This window comes from Lithobates pipiens, unplaced genomic scaffold, assembly GCF_037356315.1.
Source record: "Lithobates pipiens isolate NorthernLeopardFrog02 unplaced genomic scaffold, aLitPip1_a1.2 Scaffold_25, whole genome shotgun sequence".
In the NCBI taxonomy this organism is placed as follows: domain Eukaryota; kingdom Metazoa; phylum Chordata; class Amphibia; order Anura; family Ranidae; genus Lithobates; species Lithobates pipiens.
This window is the reverse complement of record NW_027507787.1, coordinates 43,219,136-43,237,880: the sequence shown is the minus strand read 5'-3', so window position 1 is coordinate 43,237,880 and position 18,745 is coordinate 43,219,136. Positions and strand designations below refer to the sequence as shown.

The 18,745-nt window shown below is 46.0% G+C and overlaps 1 protein-coding gene across 3 annotated transcripts in view; it reads left to right on the top strand.

The window, feature by feature from the left end:
- The window catches only part of MARCHF8 (membrane associated ring-CH-type finger 8), a 385,964-nt gene that overhangs the window by 94,752 nt on the left and 272,467 nt on the right, over positions 1–18,745 (top strand). For all 3 annotated transcript variants that reach the window (XM_077454376.1, XM_077454379.1, XM_077454377.1), the window contains exon 2: positions 17,593–17,725. The gene's annotated coding sequence lies outside the window, so the exon portion shown is untranslated. The remainder of the gene's footprint in view (positions 1–17,592; positions 17,726–18,745) is intronic.

Sequence of the window (18,745 nt, the reverse complement as noted above, 5' to 3'; positions counted from 1 at the left end):
AAAATGTCCTATCTATGAATTAGATATACTTTTGTTGCTGTAATCAAACTGCCGGAGGAAACCTGCTGATCTCTTTAGACCAGCCATTCTCAACCAGGATTCTGTGGTGCCCTAGATCTCTTCCAGAGGTTACTTGGGGTTCCTTGAGCAGTGGCTGATTGGCCTCCCATTTGGTGGCCTACATAATTCTGGGACCAACACCACTTGACATAGTCATTGGCATAACACCAATGATTTGTTTAACTGTAAGGGTGGCATTCTGACCACCAGTAAAAGGTGTACATTTTTACCACTGAACACCAATATAAAGGATATCTTCCGAATGACCCCCTTGAATTGGTTTTAACAGGGATTCCCCAAATATTGAAAATTATTTCAAGGGTTTCTCTGGGGTTAAAAGCTTGAGAGAGGCCCCTTTTAAACTCTTGGATAGTCCTTTTTAGGAACAAAGTCAAATTTTGCAATAAGACCCGAAAATAATTGAAAATTATTTTTTTAACACACAAAAAACAACCTGTTTTTAAGTCCTCAGACATTGAAATCTTTACATATTTAAAACAAGACAATTACTCCTAATGCATCTCTGTAGAATGTTGCTTAGATGTCTGAAGGAGACCAGTCTGTAACAGAACAACCAATTCTGTTGCACACTGGTTCCCAACCTCAGTCCTCAAATACCTCCAGCAGGATTTCCTTTGTCTTGCAGAGGTGCTTTTAGATCAATGTCAATGGCTTGGTATTTACAATACCCTTCTTTTTTTTTTTTTTTTTTCTTTTAATCCAAGGGAAATTTTCACAACACGGCCTGTTTGGGGTACTTGGTGACTATCACCAGTGGCCTATCTGACCTTAGCCTTACTACTGCAAAGACTGCGAAAGAGGGAGATAAGCTCATAAGTCCTTGTACACACGGTCGGACACTCCGACGGAAAATGTCCGATCGGACCCTGTTGTCGGGCCCTATCGGACTGTTTCCGTCGGAATATCCGACGGACAAAGTTTTTTAGAGCTGTGCTATAAAACTTTCCGACAACATGATCCGATCGGACTTTGTCCAATTGTGTGTAGAGAATTCCGATCGGACAAAGTGCCACGCATGCTCAGATCAAATTCCTAGACCAAAGCTATTGGCCACTAGCCTGAACGTAGTCCCGTCATAACAAAATAACGTCATCGTGTTACGTACGATTGGATTTTCCGACAACTTTGTCTGACCGTGTGTATGCAACACAAGTTTTCGGACACAATCCGTCGGACAAAATCCAACGGATTTTGTTGTCGGAATGTCCAACCGTGTGTACAAGGACTAAGAGAGAACTATTTTGACATCTTCGGGACTTCTGTTTTGGAATTTACCAATGAATTGGTAAGAGATGAATTGGTGAGAGCTTGTTTTAAATCTCATTTACTACTTGTTCAATTTTTAATAAATTTTTTCGTCAAATAATTTAACCACTTAAGGACTAGCCTCGTTTTGAGATTTTGGTGTTTACAAGTTTAAAACCGTTTTTTTTTGCTAGAAAATTACTTGGAACCCCCAAACATTATTGTTCATAGAGAATAAAATGGCGGTCATTGCAATACTTTTTTTCACACCATATTTGTGCAGCTGTCTTACAAGCGCACTTTTTTTGGGGGGAAAAAATTCACTTTTTTGAATAAAAAAAATGACAAAAGTTAGCCCAATTTTTTTTTATATTGTGAAAGATAATGTTACGCCAAGTAAATGGATACCCAACATGTCACGCTTCAAAATTGCGCCCGCTTGTGGAATGGCATCAAAATTTTACCCTTACAAATCTCCATAGGCGATGTTTAAAAAATTGTACCGGTTGCATATTTTGAGTAAGAGGAGGTCTGGGGCTATAATTATTGCTCTTGCTGTAACGATTACGGCAATACCTCACATTTGTGGTTTTGACTAATGTTTTCATATGCAGGCGCTACTCACGTAGGCGTTCGCTTCTGCGCACAAGTTCGTTGGGACAGGGGGGTTTAAAAAAAAATATTTCTTATTTATTTCATTTTATAATTTTTTTGTTTTTGTTTTTGTTTTTGCAATAAAAATTTTTTTTTGTCATTTGACAATATATGTGTCTTTTAAGAGCTATAGGCGGAAGTGATGTTTTGACGTAGTTTCCGCCCTGCTATGGTATGGAGATGGGTGGGGGCCATCTTAGCCTCACTCGTCTCCATACCCAAGCACTGAGGACCCGATCGCCTCCACTGCTGCGGACAGTGGTGGAGGGCACGGGAGAGCGGCGAGAGGGGGGCCCCTCTCCCGCCACCGATAAGGGGTGATCTCGCGGAGACTGGCTCCTGAAAAGATGGATATCTTGGTTGCTAGCTGCTGCTGTTACCGAGATATCCATCTTCAAAGTGCCGACGTACATGTACAGGAGCTGGTCGGCAAGTGTTTAACCATTTTAACCACTTACGGACCGCCCACTATCATTATACGTCGGCTGTTTGAAGAGAAATACCATAGTTTTGGCAGCACGTGGCTGCCATAACCCCTGTATCTTCTTCAGCGGGCGGTCTGTTTATAGAAAAAAGTGGTCTCTGTGGCGGATTACCGCCATGCTCAGTGGTTTCCACCGCTTACCGGAGCCACCAGTAGCGACAGAGACTATCTGGTCCTTTCTCCTGCTTCGCTGGCTGCCTAGTGAGGAGAAGATGTCCCCCACTTGGCTCCATAGCATTGACTGGCGAAAGCGACGGCAAACGTCACTTCTGCCCAATGCCCTTAAAGGAGAATTTTTTAGAACTACCATAGCCAGTGGCTGGCTATGGGGAGAGAATAGTCTGCGTGCTCCCGACCTGTGTGCCTATTGAACCACGCTCCATAGACTTACACAGCCGGACTTGGGCCTGCCCCCCTCTTCCTCTTCATTGCATTTGATTGACCACAGCAAGAGCCAATGACTCCTGCTGCTGCTGCTCGGAAGCTGTGTATAGAGGAAAAGAGGGGAGAATAGAGGCAGCCGCACACAGCGCTGATCTCTTCTCCCCTCTCTTCCCCTTCACAAAAGGGAAGGAAGGCACAGAGAAGCTGAAAACTTTTTAACCTTCATACAAACAATGCATTAAGATAAAAAAAATGTTTTTAGGTTTGGTAACATTTGAAAAAAACTTTCCCCCCATCATTTTTGTTCTTGGCCATCTTGAGTAGCATTTACTCTCTGGAATCCACCTGTCCTTAGCTTAGGAATGCAGGCAGGAGGGTGTATTTAGCTGAGAAAACGCTGCCTCCTCTCCTGAAGACTCCTGGGATGTATGACTTTATTTGCCTATCCCCGGAAACCAGGAAGTAACTAAAGTAACAAAATGTAAAAAAAAAAATGCTCAAAACCGTGAGAAACTTTCCTATCTATCTTTACTAATGCTAGCAGCATAAGGATTAAAAAAATATTTATGTTAATTGAGAGTGAAGTTCTGCTTTAAGAATGCATTAACACATGAATGTCTGTAGCCTGGCCACAGATTTACTTTAAATTAGAATGCAAAAAAGAAGCTTTTTTACCATTAAATTTAATGTAAGATGCATTGAAAACCTCTTGTAAAATGCATACAGGCACAATCTTGCATACGCTTCAGTAATCAATGTGTTACATTCTTATTGCAGCTTTCCCAGGGGAAGCGAATTATGTCCTGTATGTATTCTCGCTGTGTAGTCTAATCACACATAGCTGTCTCAGTACCAGTTAATTATTTAGTAAGATTCACAAAGTTACTCTGTCAGTGGGCTCCACTGTGTAAAGCCATTATAAGTGAACACTGGGCTCTCACAGGTGTAATCATGGATAAACGGAGCTTCAAAGTTATTAATGGATGATTGCTGTAAATTTTGGAATGGATGGAGCCCGGGTTTTTAGAAACCATTTCCTTGATGTATTTTCCAAATTGTGCTCGATACAAAATTGCTGCATTATATCATGCATGGAAAACATGCGCTAGTGCTGTGATTGGGTAGATGAGGAAATGGGAATTAGTAATGTAGCACATCTGAAAGTAGGCTCATTTATAATGAGGTACATGGTGACATCCTGAGTAACCATTAAATGGAGTAAATTTAAAACTACCAATAATGGGCTATTTCCTATGTTCCTAAACTATCATGCTTTCAACTGGTGCTTTCATACACCTGGTACATTTATATACTAATCTATACTGTATATCTGACTAATCTAAAGTCTGTTTAAAAACAGAATCTATTAGGAATTGGCAACTTTGTGGGACTTTAATGTGAAGTTCATTAAAGGACAACTTAACCTTTTTAGCAAAGTGTCCCTTTAAGTAACCCCACCCAACAGAGAGCAGACTACCTGGTAAAATACTTACCTTTCTTCGTACTGTAGTGATCGTCACTGTGTGGCCCGGCTTCAGTGCCACACAGCCTTTGCAAAGAAAATGACCCAGCTAGCTATTCCTACTGTCCATGGTGTGGCCCCATTCATTCCTATTGATTTAGCTGCACTCCTTTGGATCTACATACATGCATACATACATGCATGCATACATACATACATACAATACAATGACAGCTACAAACACCCAAGAGTCCAAGGTAATTTATTGATCACCTTCATTCACAGCAAAATAAAGGCTGCATTCTGCTATGAATCAGTTTTATCATTTAAAGTGGTACTTTAGCCCGAAAATTAAGTCCTGCTATATCACATCAGGCTGGCCCCTTTTGCATGTATTGCTATGTAAAAATAAGTGCCTATACTGCTTAAAATGTAATAATAATATACTGCCTCACCCTGTTCTACACCTGCTCATGCCCCTGTAAGACGTCAAGTATGATGAAACATGTCGGGTGGAGCTACGTGCTAACTTCATCATGCCCCAGGTGACCTCGGAAGTGCGGGTGATTCTGTTTCTGTTTGCCGGCAAACTGATTTTACCAAGGCTTTTGATTCTTTTAAAAATTCTAAGTAGTTTTTTGGCTTTTAAATAAAGAAGTTTATACAATATTACACTCTTGGAGCTCTTTTGAATATATCCACACCATTTGGCCCTGGTTGATCAGGACATCTCATCGCAAGTTGGACACCATTGAAGGAATTTCCCAGCCACTAGTGGAGGTCAGAGGCTTGACTGCCCATTCTACCCTGCAGAGGTTTATCTGTATGCCTGTTTGATCATTTAGAAATGGATGGTCCACGCCATCTGGTAAACGTCCCCATTAATAGGGTGATGGGTGTTACAGGAGGATCTGCATAATTCTCGGTGGTGGAACATCTTTTGAAGCAACTTCCCTTTTGGAGCCCTCCATATATATCACGTGAATCAACTCCCCACACACTCCCAGAACTGCTTCTTTTTTCACGCAGATGTTATGTGGACATTTGGTTTAACACTGTGTGTAAGTTCAGACGTTATTTACACTATGATATGTGTTTTTGATTTGTCCCCTCATTATGGTCTTTCACTTTTTTATGTTTTCTCATATTGATTAGCACAACTTTTTTTTTTTTTTTTTTGTCTGTTATATGCCTTGCTATTTTTATATCACATGGTTAGTCGCTGCTGTCCTTCGCTTTTTTTCATTCTTTTTTTTTTTTTTTTACTTTAGCGGTATACCACTTAGCATTATTACACATGCTCAGTTGCTATTTATTTTTAGGCACTGTACCGAATTTGTAGAGGCCGATCTGCTGACCTCATAAAGAATTACTCCTGTCCAGGAGCTCTGGGCTTCAGCAAAATGGCAGCCTCTGACAAGAAGAATAATGCTGGAGGCAATTTACAGAGCATACTAGTTTGGGGAGCATAATTATTAATGTGGAATGCATTCTCCTTGCTTAAAGAACCTTTCTTTTTATCAAGTTGATATGGTTAAAGTTCCCTTGGACTCGTAGATGTTTGACGCTGGCATTGGACTGTATGTATGTGGAGTCTTGACTCTGGGTCCTTTCCTTGTTCTTGGGGGTGGTCCCCATTTTGCGGAGTGCTAACGAACCATTTAGTGACCCTTAGAAAATGTGAATCCATTGCCGTGTGTGTGTGTGTGTGTGTGTGTGTACACACTCCTTTTGATGGCTAGGGGCAAGAATGGGTACCTAAAGGTGAAGCTGTCCTTTGAATCTATCCTTTGTTTTATGGGATGCTTACAGTGCATTTAAACCCAGGAGCACAAATATAATATTTTGCAGCTGGCCAGTATATTAGTTACAGGATATATTCGTTTTTATGGTGGTTGGCTAAATCACCCTCTGATTTCTTATATCTTGATGACTTCTGCAGAACTTTTCTGTTTTGCCCTCTTATCATGGAACTCTTGCTACTCTGGTGCAGCAAGCAGAAGTTTCAAACCTCCTGTGGATTTTTTCATAATGTAAAATAAGTTGAAAGTGAATCAAAAAGAGTGAACCCCCTCACCATGACCATGGGAAGCTAGAGGCCACTTCAGTTCTAGGATCAGTAGGAGATGGAATGAGCTAAAGGTTAAATTAACCCAACCAACATCAATAAAAAAATACAATATTCGTTTTGGGTACAGTGACCTTTTTAACACTTTTTCATAGTTTTGTGGACTTTTCTCTGTGTATTTGCTAATAGATGCTCTAGGGCATGAATAATTGTTTTTTTTTTTTTATGTACCATATATGTGCATTCATCCATGTAGGTCTCGGCACGGTGATGATACCATGACTATAGTATAACTGATGTTTGCACTGCTGCTACACCGACCACCCAACTCCGAACCTTATCCCATTACCATTAAATGAGACCACACCTTTTTGGAGTAATTAGTGGCCGTAGCAGCCCCTTTATTAATCAAAACAAATAATTAACATATCAAAAACCAAACATCAATAGAATTATCATTTAACTGATCAAACTGAAATCGTTGGTCTTCTGCAGGGCATTCCCCCTCCCCACCCCATTAACATAACGAGCAACATGCACTGCGGTCGTATTAACTGTAACTAGGCCTCAAGCTGACGTGCTAGCTCAGAGACAACCAACTCTTGACCGCAGTGCACCCATTCACCATCTTCCATATAAACCATCGTTATATGGCATCTCAGCAACGAGCCCATATCTCCAATGGGTCCCGCATCAACTTCTCAGTGGGGAGGGGTTATCTTCCTTTACCTGCACCGACCAACACCCGCCACAGCAAGCAAGGATAACACCTTTATCCTTGGGCGCACCTCCACACCCTCAAGGCTCGCTCAATCCCATCCTGTAGACCTAAGGCCCATAGATTGATCCCCACGGCATTAAGATGCACTCCGTCATCGTGCAGATAACGCCATGTGTCAATCTCTAACTCCAAATGCCGAACCGCCAACCCCCCATTCCTTACTACAAACCGACTAATCTCTTGGTTCACCTTCCTCCTGGCCTTGTTAATCCGGTCCACCGACCTCGTGAACCTTCATGTGGTCCTGGCAACCCTGTCCGACCACACAATGATCATCCCAGGAAAAGCTGCCCTAAGGCGCGAGAAATCATACTTGATGTCCCGCGGTATGTCCAACTTCGTGCGAAGGCCAAGATCCTAGCCCCCCACATGCAAAACCAACACATCCGGGGGCCTGTCAAAACCCGCAAAACGGTGCACCTCGTGCACCATCCTGCTCCCGAGTAGGCCCGGGAAACCAAACCACTTCAAGCATGCCTCCCGCCTTGAAATGCCCAGCTGCCTACCTTCCGGCCTAGCATACCCCTCCTAGCCCCCCAGCAGACGTAAGAGAGTGACCCATGATCCAGACCAAACCTGCTGGAGCACCTGAAAGAAAAGAAAACACAAACCAACTAATAGTAAATGTACAGCTGTAACACAAACCCATGCCGACAGCCCCTGGTCCTCCCAACTAAACCCCCACCAGTTCCGGCCTAACGTAAGAACGAAACCTCCGATTCCCACCGGCCAATCCTCTTCACCGACACCTCCTCCAACCCCCATCCGACCGCCGCCTCCGTCGCGGCCCCAATCCTGAACGAATGTGAGGAAAACTTTTCCCCTCCCAAACCCATCAAACATTTCCGAAAAACCCCTATAAACTGGAATCGCGACAAAAATTCCCCATTCGCGTGCATCAACAACGGGCCCGGCAAGGCCGGCCGACGATCCAGGAACTCACGCACCACGAAAACAGGACAAAGCTTACAGTCCGGAATTGCGAACACCACAACTTCCGTGTCCTTGCCCCCTTGGTCTGTTTGCGATCTGCGCACCAGCATGCGCAACCTGTCACCCGTACAAAGCACGTCCTCAAAAACAACCCCCCCGCACCTTCTTAGCCGGGCTGACCAATTCCCCTATCCGGAAAGCGCCAAAAAATGCCAAAACAAACGCAGCTTTAACAAAATTATTTCCTAAGTCGACATACGCGCCACCGCCAGCTGTTCACAAAGCCTGCCCAACAGATCAAAAGACACCGGTCTCCCGTCATCCTTAACCTGTCGACCCTTCCGATACCCCTTCACCGCTTGCCTCACCCAAAAAATCCCTTGTGCAATCGTGTTCCCTCCGCAGCTTGAACCAGAACGCCAAGCCGGCTAACTTTCGCCCCAGGCCAGAAATCGATATGCCATCCTCCAATCGTCGGGACACAAAGTAAAGGACCATTAACCTATGATCCCGAACCCCCGCCCTTACTTGTGTCCCCAAAGCTTCCCACTCCGCCCGAATATTCTCATAGGCCGCCCAAGTACCCGCACTCACCGACCGCCTGATCCAGTCGGAGACTCTTCCAACGCAATCTTCCACAGCCCCTCTGGGCACGGAACCCCGGAAACATCCGCCGTCGGTGCCAGCTCCCGAAAACCTGTCCCACTGAAAACGAGACAGCGCGTCACCTATAACGTTTTCGACCCCTGGCAGATGCACCGCATGTATGAAGATGTTCAGTTGCATACATCGCCGAACCAAAGGCCGCAGCATCCTTACCACCGGCGGAGAAGCTGCCGATATCCGGGTTCATTACCTGCACCACTCCTAAATTGTCAACATGAAAACGTACCTTCAAGTCCCTGAAGGAGTCCCCCCAAAGTTCCACAGCCAGCACCACTGGAAAGAGCTCCAGGAGCACCACGTTTTTTAGCAAACCACCCACACTCCAGGAATCGGGCCATGGGCCCGCACTCCATTTTCCTTGGAAAAAAGGGGCCCCAAACCCTGTCGACCCCACCGCATCTGTATAGAGTTCCAGATCGAAGTAACTCACCGGCCCCGACACCCACAAAGCTCTCCCGTTGAAACGTTCCAAGAACACGTGCCAAATCCGAAGATCCTCCCGAAGATCCTGCGACAATCGTACAAAGTGCTTCGGTGAAACCACCCCCCCCGTGCTAGCCGCCAGCCGCCTACTGAAAACCCACCCCATGGGTATTATCCTGCAGGCAAAGTTGAGCTTCCCCAGCACAGACTGAAGAGTCCTGAGCTGTACCTTACGCATGCCCACCAACCCGCGTATCTCCGTCTTTAACGCATCCAGCTTGTCTGCCGGGAGCCGACACTCCATGGCCTCCGAATGCAAAACAATACCCAAGAAACTAATCGCCGTAGTCGGTCTTTTCGTCTTAACCGGGGCAAAAGGGATGCCGAAACACTCCGCCACACGCTCCAGCGTTGTCAACAGCACCGCACACCCCGCCAACGAAGCCGGTCCCACGCACAAGAAATCATCCAGGTAGTGTATAACGGAATGCACTCCCGTGACGTCTCTCACCACCCATTCCACAAAGGAACTGAAACGCTCAAACAACGCACACGAGATGGCGCATCCCAATGGCAGACACCTATCCACCTAGTACCCGTCCCGCCAACAACAACCCAGCAGATGAAAACTGTCCGGGTGCACCGGAAGCAGCCGAAACGCTGCCTCGATGTCCGTTTTTTCCATCAGGGCCCCCGGCCATAGCGCCTAACCCAGAAAACCGCTGCAACGTGTACGACACCGCGCTCAACCGGGGGCAATGGCATCATTGACCGATCCCCCGCCTGGGTGCGACAGGTGATGTATTACCCGGCTCTTTTATTGGGTACCACCCCCAACGGAGAAACCACCCGATCGGGAAGGGGCGCACCCGAAAACGGGCCCGCTATCCGATCCAACGCCACCTCCTACCGCAGTTTCTCTGAAACCACCTCCGGACGTAACAACGCGGACCGCAAATTTTTATACGCCGGCGGTACCACCCCTGTCCCAAAGGCCGAGCAGCCTCCCCATCCAGATAGCGATCTAGAAAAGGTCTCAGCTTTTCCAGTCTCACCGGCGTCGTCCCTCTTGTTCGCAGGCTCTCCAACCCGACCCTTACCATGCTTCCCTCATTATATTGCCAACCGACTCCCCGCCATCTTGTGGCCGATTGACCGGAAGCCCCTGATCCACCGCCCCCCCTGAAAAACGGATTCAGCATCCTTGCCGACGACATCAAGCGCATCCACAGACTGATGTCCTTATGATCCCAGCGAAGAGCAGGTCTGATCGCCCTCCTGTGACGAAATTGCTCGTCATAGCGTAGCCACGCCAGTCCCCCGTGGACCCTGTGCGCCCCACCAATCGCGTCCAGGTAGCAAAACGGCGCCGAACAATGCTCCGGGTTCCTCTCCCCTATCACACTGGCGAGAATTGCAAAAGCCAGCAACCAGTTCTGGAACGTCCGAGGGATAAGCCTGTAGCGCCTCTTCTCCACATTCTCCTTCTTGTTGTCCCCTGGCTTGGCCCTATATAAATTGAACTTCCCCAAAGGCAACAGTGAGAAGATCTCCACAAACTCCCCTTTCCATATCTTCTCCCTAACCTCCTGCTTTAAATGCACGCCCAGCGGCCCCACAAAACACACGCACCCCTCGCAACGGGCCGCATCAGCTAGTCTGATCACATCCTGTTTTGTGCTCGTGTCCCCCGACGTTCCGGCTTTTTCCCCGGGGGACCCTGGCGGCACCGCGAATGCAGCAGCCACCACCGAATCGCCCGCCCCAATTCCCATGGCCTCAGCGGGCGCCGCTGGCGGAGGCGCCCCGGCCGCATTTCCCCCCGCCCCCACGGACCCCGACTGGACCGGAAACCCCACCCGCCCCCCTACTCGGTCCCCTGGAACGATCCACGCAGCTCCCTCAGGCCCGCCCAAAATCCCCCCCCATCCGCCGGGGCGCGGTCAAGGACCCGCTGGGCCAGAGGGAGGGGAGGCAGGGGAGGAACCCCCCCGCCCAGAGAAACATCTGCGGCCCGCTCCCCACCCCCACTCACATACCCCTCCAAACCCCTCCCCCCCAAACACCCCAAATCAACAGCAGACTTACCGGGGCACCTGGAAGAACTCCCACCAGCCGCCGATCGACCCTCGACCGATGACGGAACGCCTCTCGGTATCTCTGCTGCGGATGACGTCAGCTCACCCTCGGACCATACTGGACTCTGATCCTCCTCTCCTCGCGGCAGCCGTCCCGATGGTCCCGCCCGGACTGGCGGAGAGCTGCGCCTGGGCCGTCCCCGTCTCCGCCTAGTGATCGATTTGTCAGCCGCCTTTCTGTGCAGTGCGCCCCCGACCGGCTCCACCCGCTCTGCTGGGCCTGTTCCCGCTTGCTGCTTCCTGCAGTCCTCTCCAGTGGAAGCACATGAGTCAGCAACATCCTCTGCACGTCTCCCTCGGCGGAGCCCCGCCCCCGCAACGACTGCGCCAGGGGCCAGGCCCAAGTCTTCCCCACTCTGCATGTCAGGCCTCCTTATGCCCACCGCCGGAGCGGCCGGCGGCCGTGCGATGCTGCGCCCGCCCTCCCGCCGCTGTCCCGCGGCCGCCACAGCCCCATACGGCCGGCCGTTCTGCTGGAGGTTCGCGGTGGGCGGCGCCAGCGTTCCCCGCCCGGCGTTGCGCAGGTGCCCTGGGGGAGTAAGGGAAGAAACGAGCCGGCGGGCGGGAGCGCCTCGCCCGGGCCGAATCCTCCCCCGCTGGCCGAATACTGTCCTGGGCATCCCCCAACACTGCCCCCACCTGATCTCGAAGCCTCCTCTCACCGATGGCCGCCGCCGCAGCCCTCAACCGCTGCATGAGATCTCCCAGGGAGGATGCCATGCTGTCCCGAATCTTTCCTTGCGCCGAATGACGCTGGGGCGGGGTGCGCTCTCTCCTCCTCACACTAACCCCGCCCCCTAACTTTCCTACCCAATCCCCTACTTCCACAGTTAACTCTACTCATGCCAGCCCTCCGCCTACCCCGTGGTCCGTCTCCAGGCTGTTCTTTACTTTGGCCAGGATTATACTAAATAGAATAAATATGGCAAGCCACCACATGTGTTGCATGGAGCTTCAGATGATCTTGTAGCTATGACAGAGGTAACTGGAAGCCTTTGTAAGCAGGAACAAAGGGGTGCAAGGCTCTCTGTATTAAAGTGTAGGTCCACCTTTTAAGAAAAATTATGGGACGTTTAAAGTGTATTTAAACCGAAGAGCATAAATATAATATTTTGCAGCTCATAAAAGTCCTAAGATGTGACACCTGAATTAGTTTTTTTCTTGGGGTTAAGTATATTTTCTTTAAGTACGGATAGACTTCCAGTTGGTCCAGAAATCCATTGTGCATGCAACTTGCTGTGCAGTGCGTTGAGATCTCAAATACTCACCAGTTCTTTTCTGTGAATTATGGCAGTGGTCATCAACCTTGTCCTTAGGGTGCACTAACAGGCCAGATTTTATGTATTACCTTGGTGAGATGCAGACTATAATCACTGAGCAGAAAATGTTATCACCTGTGATGTATTTCAGTTATCCTGCAAACCTGGCCTGTTAGTGGGCCCTGAGGACAGGGTTGATGACCACTGCACTATGGAACCCCCACCCCCCATGTTATAGGGATGAAGAAAGAGGAAGGCGTTTACAGTCTGAGACGTGAATAAGTGTTGTCACTCTAGAATAAAATGATAAAATTGTTTGCACTTACGGGTGTATTTATTAAAAATTCAGAGCCATTTATCCTGTAAAATTGCACATACATTCCTCTTTGGCAACGCTGACAAAATTGAATGTTACTAGGCTATTGTCTCTCCAGATCAGATGTTCATTTAAAAGAATAATTTTAATCAGGAAAATACCAGATTATGGCCACTAGAGTGAGCGGATAGCCAGTGTAATTAGGTACACTATATTTCCAAAAGTATTGGGTCGTCTGACTTTACACACACAAACTTTAATGGCATCCCAGTCTTAGTCCGTAGGGTTCACTATTGAGTTGGCCCACCCTTTGCAGCTATAACAGCTGCAACTCTTCTGGGGAGGCTGTCCACAAGGTTTAGGAGTGTGTCTATGGGAATGTTTGACCATTCTTCCAGAAGAGCATTTGTGAGGTCAGGCACTAATGTAGGACGAGAAGGCTTAGTTTGCAGTTTCCGCTTGAATTCATCCCAAATATGTTCTATCAGGTTGAGGTCAGGACTCTGTGCAGGCCAGTGAAGTTCCTCCACTCCAAACTCGCTCCTTCATGTCTTTATGGACCTTGCTTTGTGCACTGGTCCAGATGATTTGGTGGAGGGGGGATTATGGTGTGGGGGTTGTTTTTCAGGGGTTGGCCTTGGCCCCTTAGTTCTAGTGAAGGGAACACTTGAGGCATCAACATACCAAGACATTTTGGACAATTTCATACTCCCAGTTTTGGGATGGCCCCTTCCTGTTCCAACATGACTACGCACACCAGTGCACGAAGCAAGATCTATAAACGGTCCCAATACTTTTGGTAATATTGTATATATATATCCTATGGTCATCAGCTACATCTAGTGGCCATAATATGTTATTTTACTGATTCTCATTGTTCTTATAAAGAACATCTAACCTGGAGAGAAAATAGTCTAATAACATTTCATTTCGCCAGCATGGAATAAAGGTATTTGCAGTTCTGCAGATTTATTATAAATACGCCTCTTAATGTTTTGACATAAAAATAATCATTCATGTAACTTTACCAGCATAACATTTGCACAAGTTGTTGCATTTCATTACAGTTTTGCAAGTCTTTAATTAAGTTCTTTCCAGGTCAGACTTTAGCACTTCAGGGCTTATTCTGTTTCCCCAGTGCCATTTTTAATTATCCACATTAATAATGTCTTCAAATTTCCACTCCATATCGTTAATACTGTAATAAGTTCTGATGTTCTTTATTAATCAGTCTGTGTGAAGTACTGACAGCGATTTTTAGTTCAATTTTTAAATAGCTAAAAAAATCAGCTTTTTCTACAAATGTATGCAACGTATCATTTCATTTCCGCTTATGACATTGAATTGGATCCTGCAGGCATTGCCGCATGCTTTGCACTTAGGCTAGGTTTACACGGCTGCTATCCGATTTTTTTTTTTTTTTTTGATTTGCTTTTGAGTGCGATTTTATGTAGTGCAATTTAGGCTTTGTATTATTATTATTATTATTATTATTGTGGTTTGTATTATTTATAAAGCTAAAATTTATGCTGAAATTTCACCAAAATAGTCCAGGAACCTTTTACACAATTGATGTGAATGGGCATCATTCAAAACAATGTTATTTCTCAAAGATTTTTCATAAAAATAAAAAAGTGATTTCTATTGTCACGTGATTCTGTGCAACTCAAATCGCATCTGAAATCGCACTAATGTGAACAGAGCCTTAGTACACTATGATTTTCTATTTTCACATTACTTTTAATAAACCCTGTATTGCACTTGGTTTTAACTTTTTAAGCTCTAAGACCCCTTTCATGCTGGGGCATTTTTCAGTAGTTTTATCGCTAAAAATAGCGCCTGAAAATCGCCTCCCATGCCACCCCAGTGTGAAAGCCGAGTGCTTTCACACTGGGGTGGTGCGGTTGCAGGATGTTCAAAAAAGTCCTGCAAGCACCATCTTTAGGATGGTGCGGGAGTGATGTATACTCGTCCTTCACCGCCCCAGCCCATTGAAATGAATGGACAGCGCTGCTGAAATGCTTGCAAAGTGATTCGGCAGCGCCACAACACGGGCACTTTTAACCCTTTCTTCGGCCGCTAGTGGGGGGGTTAAAAGCATCCCGCTAGTGGCTGAAAAGCGGCGCTTAAATAATCGCTATTTTAGCAGTAAAGAAAAATGTATAAGCTAAAATCCCCACTTATTTATAGCTATCTCCTATTGTCCTCACTGCAGAGGAGAAGGGGTCTTCTTAGGCTGTCCGTATTGCTACCTGGATGATATGGACCCCCCCCCCCCCCTTTTGGCTTATCAACTTATTTGTTTGCTTCCTCAACACATCTGGCAACTTTCGGGGGGGGGGGGGGGGACAGAGACCTGCTTTTGGCAGATACCGGTCCCCACGTGTGGGAGACCTTGCCACGTACAATCCCCGTACCTACCCATCCACCTTGCAGTACAAAGCTTGTTCACCATATGCAAGTCTCTGACCATTTGAACACTTCACCAAGTCGTTCACTTATTGATAAATGCAACGTTTATTTGACACACACATTGATCCAATGCGCAGCAAGAGAAAAGCATACGGTGCCCATACATTTTCAGGCTTGGGGCATATGCATCACAATTTTCCTTATATCTCATTTCCCTTTCCTCAATTAGAAATTCAGGTCTTTGTGACATTCATTTTATTTAGAACACCAAACCTAGTACTTCTGCTGGGCTCCTTCCTCTCTTTTTACTATAAGCTTCATGAGTTATCATTGGTTTTATTGGAAATTTGTCTATTGCTTCACACAAAGGGCACACTTGTTCCCACGCACTTCCCATGGCAAACTTGTCACATCTGACATTGCAAATCAGGATTTACACATTCAGATTTTCATTTACCAGCATCAACCCCCCCTCCCCCCCGGATTTTAGAGAAGTTAACATTGTCTTTTTCTTGCACTTTGAGTGGTTCTAAGGCTTAAAGTGATACTGAAGCTTTGTTTTTTTGTGGTGTGTGTGTGTGTGTGTGTGTGTTTGTGTGTGTTTTTATATTTTTTTTCTTTGCAGGTAGTAGCTCCGATCCTCTTCTTTTCGGGTCCCCCGTCGGCACTTCTGCATTTAATGCAATGTAATTTTACGCAGCTCTTCACATATATATTGTACATTCACATCAGTCCCTGCCCTCAAGGAGCTTGCGATCTAAGATCCTCAACTTGCGCGCGCGTGTATATGTATATGTATGTATGTATGTATGTATGTGTGTGTATATGTATATATATGTATGTCTTTGTGGGAGAAAACCAGAGTAGCTGGAGAAAACCCATGCAGACGCAGGGAGAACATGAAAATTCCAAGCAGGTAGTGTTGTGGTTGGTATTTGAGTTGACACCCCCAGTGCTCCTAGGCAGAAGCGCTAATCACGTAGCCACTGTGCAGCACCATACAGATCACCGATCTAAGGTACAGTGTCTTGGATCAGTGATCTCCAATCTTTGGCGGGGGGGCCGGATGCAGCTCTTTTCTTGCCTTTATCCAACCCCTGGGGCACAATTCCTCCTACTGACATTAACAATGGGGCACATTCCTGCCAATGACCCCAACAGTGGGGCCATAATTCCTCCCACTGTCGCCTACAGTTGGGCACTAATCCTCCCACTGACACCAATGATGGGACACTATTCCTCCTACTGACAGTAATGGTGGGACAATATTCTTCCTATGTACACCAATAATGGGAGGAGGGGGGTGGTATTCTAATGAACACAGATGAAGTGGCATTGTTATTGACGCCAGGACTCTCTAAAGTCTGATGGAAAACTGACCCTATGTATAGAAGGTTTGGAGACCTCAGCCTTAGATGATCTTACACTGCAGATACACAACTGAGTCTGGAGGAACAGAGAGTGCACTACTATTTTTCAGGAGGAATTTAAGACCAAGGTTATTTGGGGGTACTGCTCAGACACAATTGACATTTCTAGATGATGCCCATTACATACAGGAGAAGAGCTACATTTAACATTCATGCCCACTTTAACCTAATCCGAAACCCATATTCCTCCTCTAACTTTATCCTTAGAAAAAAATTGAGAGCCAGGTTATAAGGTTGCATTCACACTACAGCATTTTGAATCGTGGGCAGTGTAGTGTGATTTGACATTCCTGAGGTGTGAATGACAAAAACGAGGGACTCTCATTTGAATGACACTTTAAATTGTGGTGCGATTCTACCACGATTGTCATGCAATAAAACGCGCTGCAATCGCAGCAACCCACATTGTGAGATGCATGTCGCCCCAAAGTAGCTAGTACCTGAACAGTTTTTGCCCGAAATGCGTCCTGCGATTTCAGCATGTTTTATCGAATGTGAGTCACGCGTTCTGTCATTCACACCTCAGCGTTGTCAAAACGCAGATCTGCCTGCAATTCAAAACGCTCTAGTGTGAATGCAGCCTAAAAGATTTATTTCCGCTCTCGGTGACTCCAGTGCTTGCTCCTTTAAATGGCTATGGGGTCATTGTTATCCGACATTTCTGGGCCAAAATGTCCAATTTCTGTGACTTATTCTTGTAGTTATAGGAACCAGAAAATAGTTTTTTTTTTCAGAAAAGATTTAGTTTTGAACATAAAATAAAAAAACTGTCCTATGTTCTAACACAAGTTTTTTGTTACAGGTAGTATTTAGTAATGATTTTTTTAATACCTATACAATTGTTCTTGTCGTACAGCATCTGAAATCTTCATCACCAAAAGGCCAAGAAGACAGAAATAATTCTAATTACACAAACTGCGTGCCGCTTTCGTTGGAACGTTCTTCATTTCAAGGTCTGGAAAACAAGACGTAAGAGTGTTCCCTAAAAGGTATGTTTTCTAAAAAGTGTTGTTTCTAATTGATGCATAGGATAAAGGAAACATAAACTGTACATGTTGCCATAGAAACAAAGACAGTGTTTTAAAAATATATACGAAAAGGATCAACAAAACAGGTGAACTAAAGTGCGTTTCTGGATCTCTTTGTAAAAACTTGTGCCAAACATTTTATTGTTGGGAAAAGAAAGTGCTTTATTGTGTTTTTTCCTAAAGATTGATTTAATATTTCTTTCCTTTAGTGTGCGGTACTGAATTTATATATAATACGATATTGATTTGTGATGAGCTTATTGCTGTAGTCCTAGGTAGAGTGATTTGAAGCACGTTTCCAGACATGCTTGGGGTTCCATTGTGCCCATTCACATGAGTGAGGAGTTGCCGGGAGCTTCTTTGGGGGATTTTGGGCCTCAATAGACTGGCGCTTTCACACCAACGGGCATCTTTTCCTCCTAATAACTAGCTTTCCACTGATTGGTTAAAGCGGTACTCAACTCGCCCCACTTTTTTTTTTTTTTTTTTTTGCCCCCTAATGTATTGATGCGTTCTCCGACACGCAAGCTACCAGAGAGAAAAAAAAAAATGAAACTATAATATAAAAGCACTTTTACCCTTTTTAAGGCGGTATTAAACCCCAGAGTGAACATTGATTATATTGCAGATTACGAATTCTTACATGTGATGGCTGCCACAGGCTTTGTTTTCTTATTTTTTCTTTCTTTGCTTCTATTATCTGGTGATCCAGCCAGCAAGTCTATTGGTTTTCAAAAGCTCAAGCTCTCCAACCAGTGGCGGTGCATCCATAAGGGTGCACGGGCACCACCCCCTCTCTCCGGGCCACCCCCTCTATCACCAAAGGATAGATTCATGCATTGAATGAATCTATCCATGGCCGCCGCTGCCACCCCCTATTCAGGCGCCCGGACCCTTTTCAGGCGCCAGAATTATAGCGGGGGGGAGGGGGGGGGTTTGAAGCACCTGATTAGTGGCCGAAGAAGAAGTTAAAAAAACGGC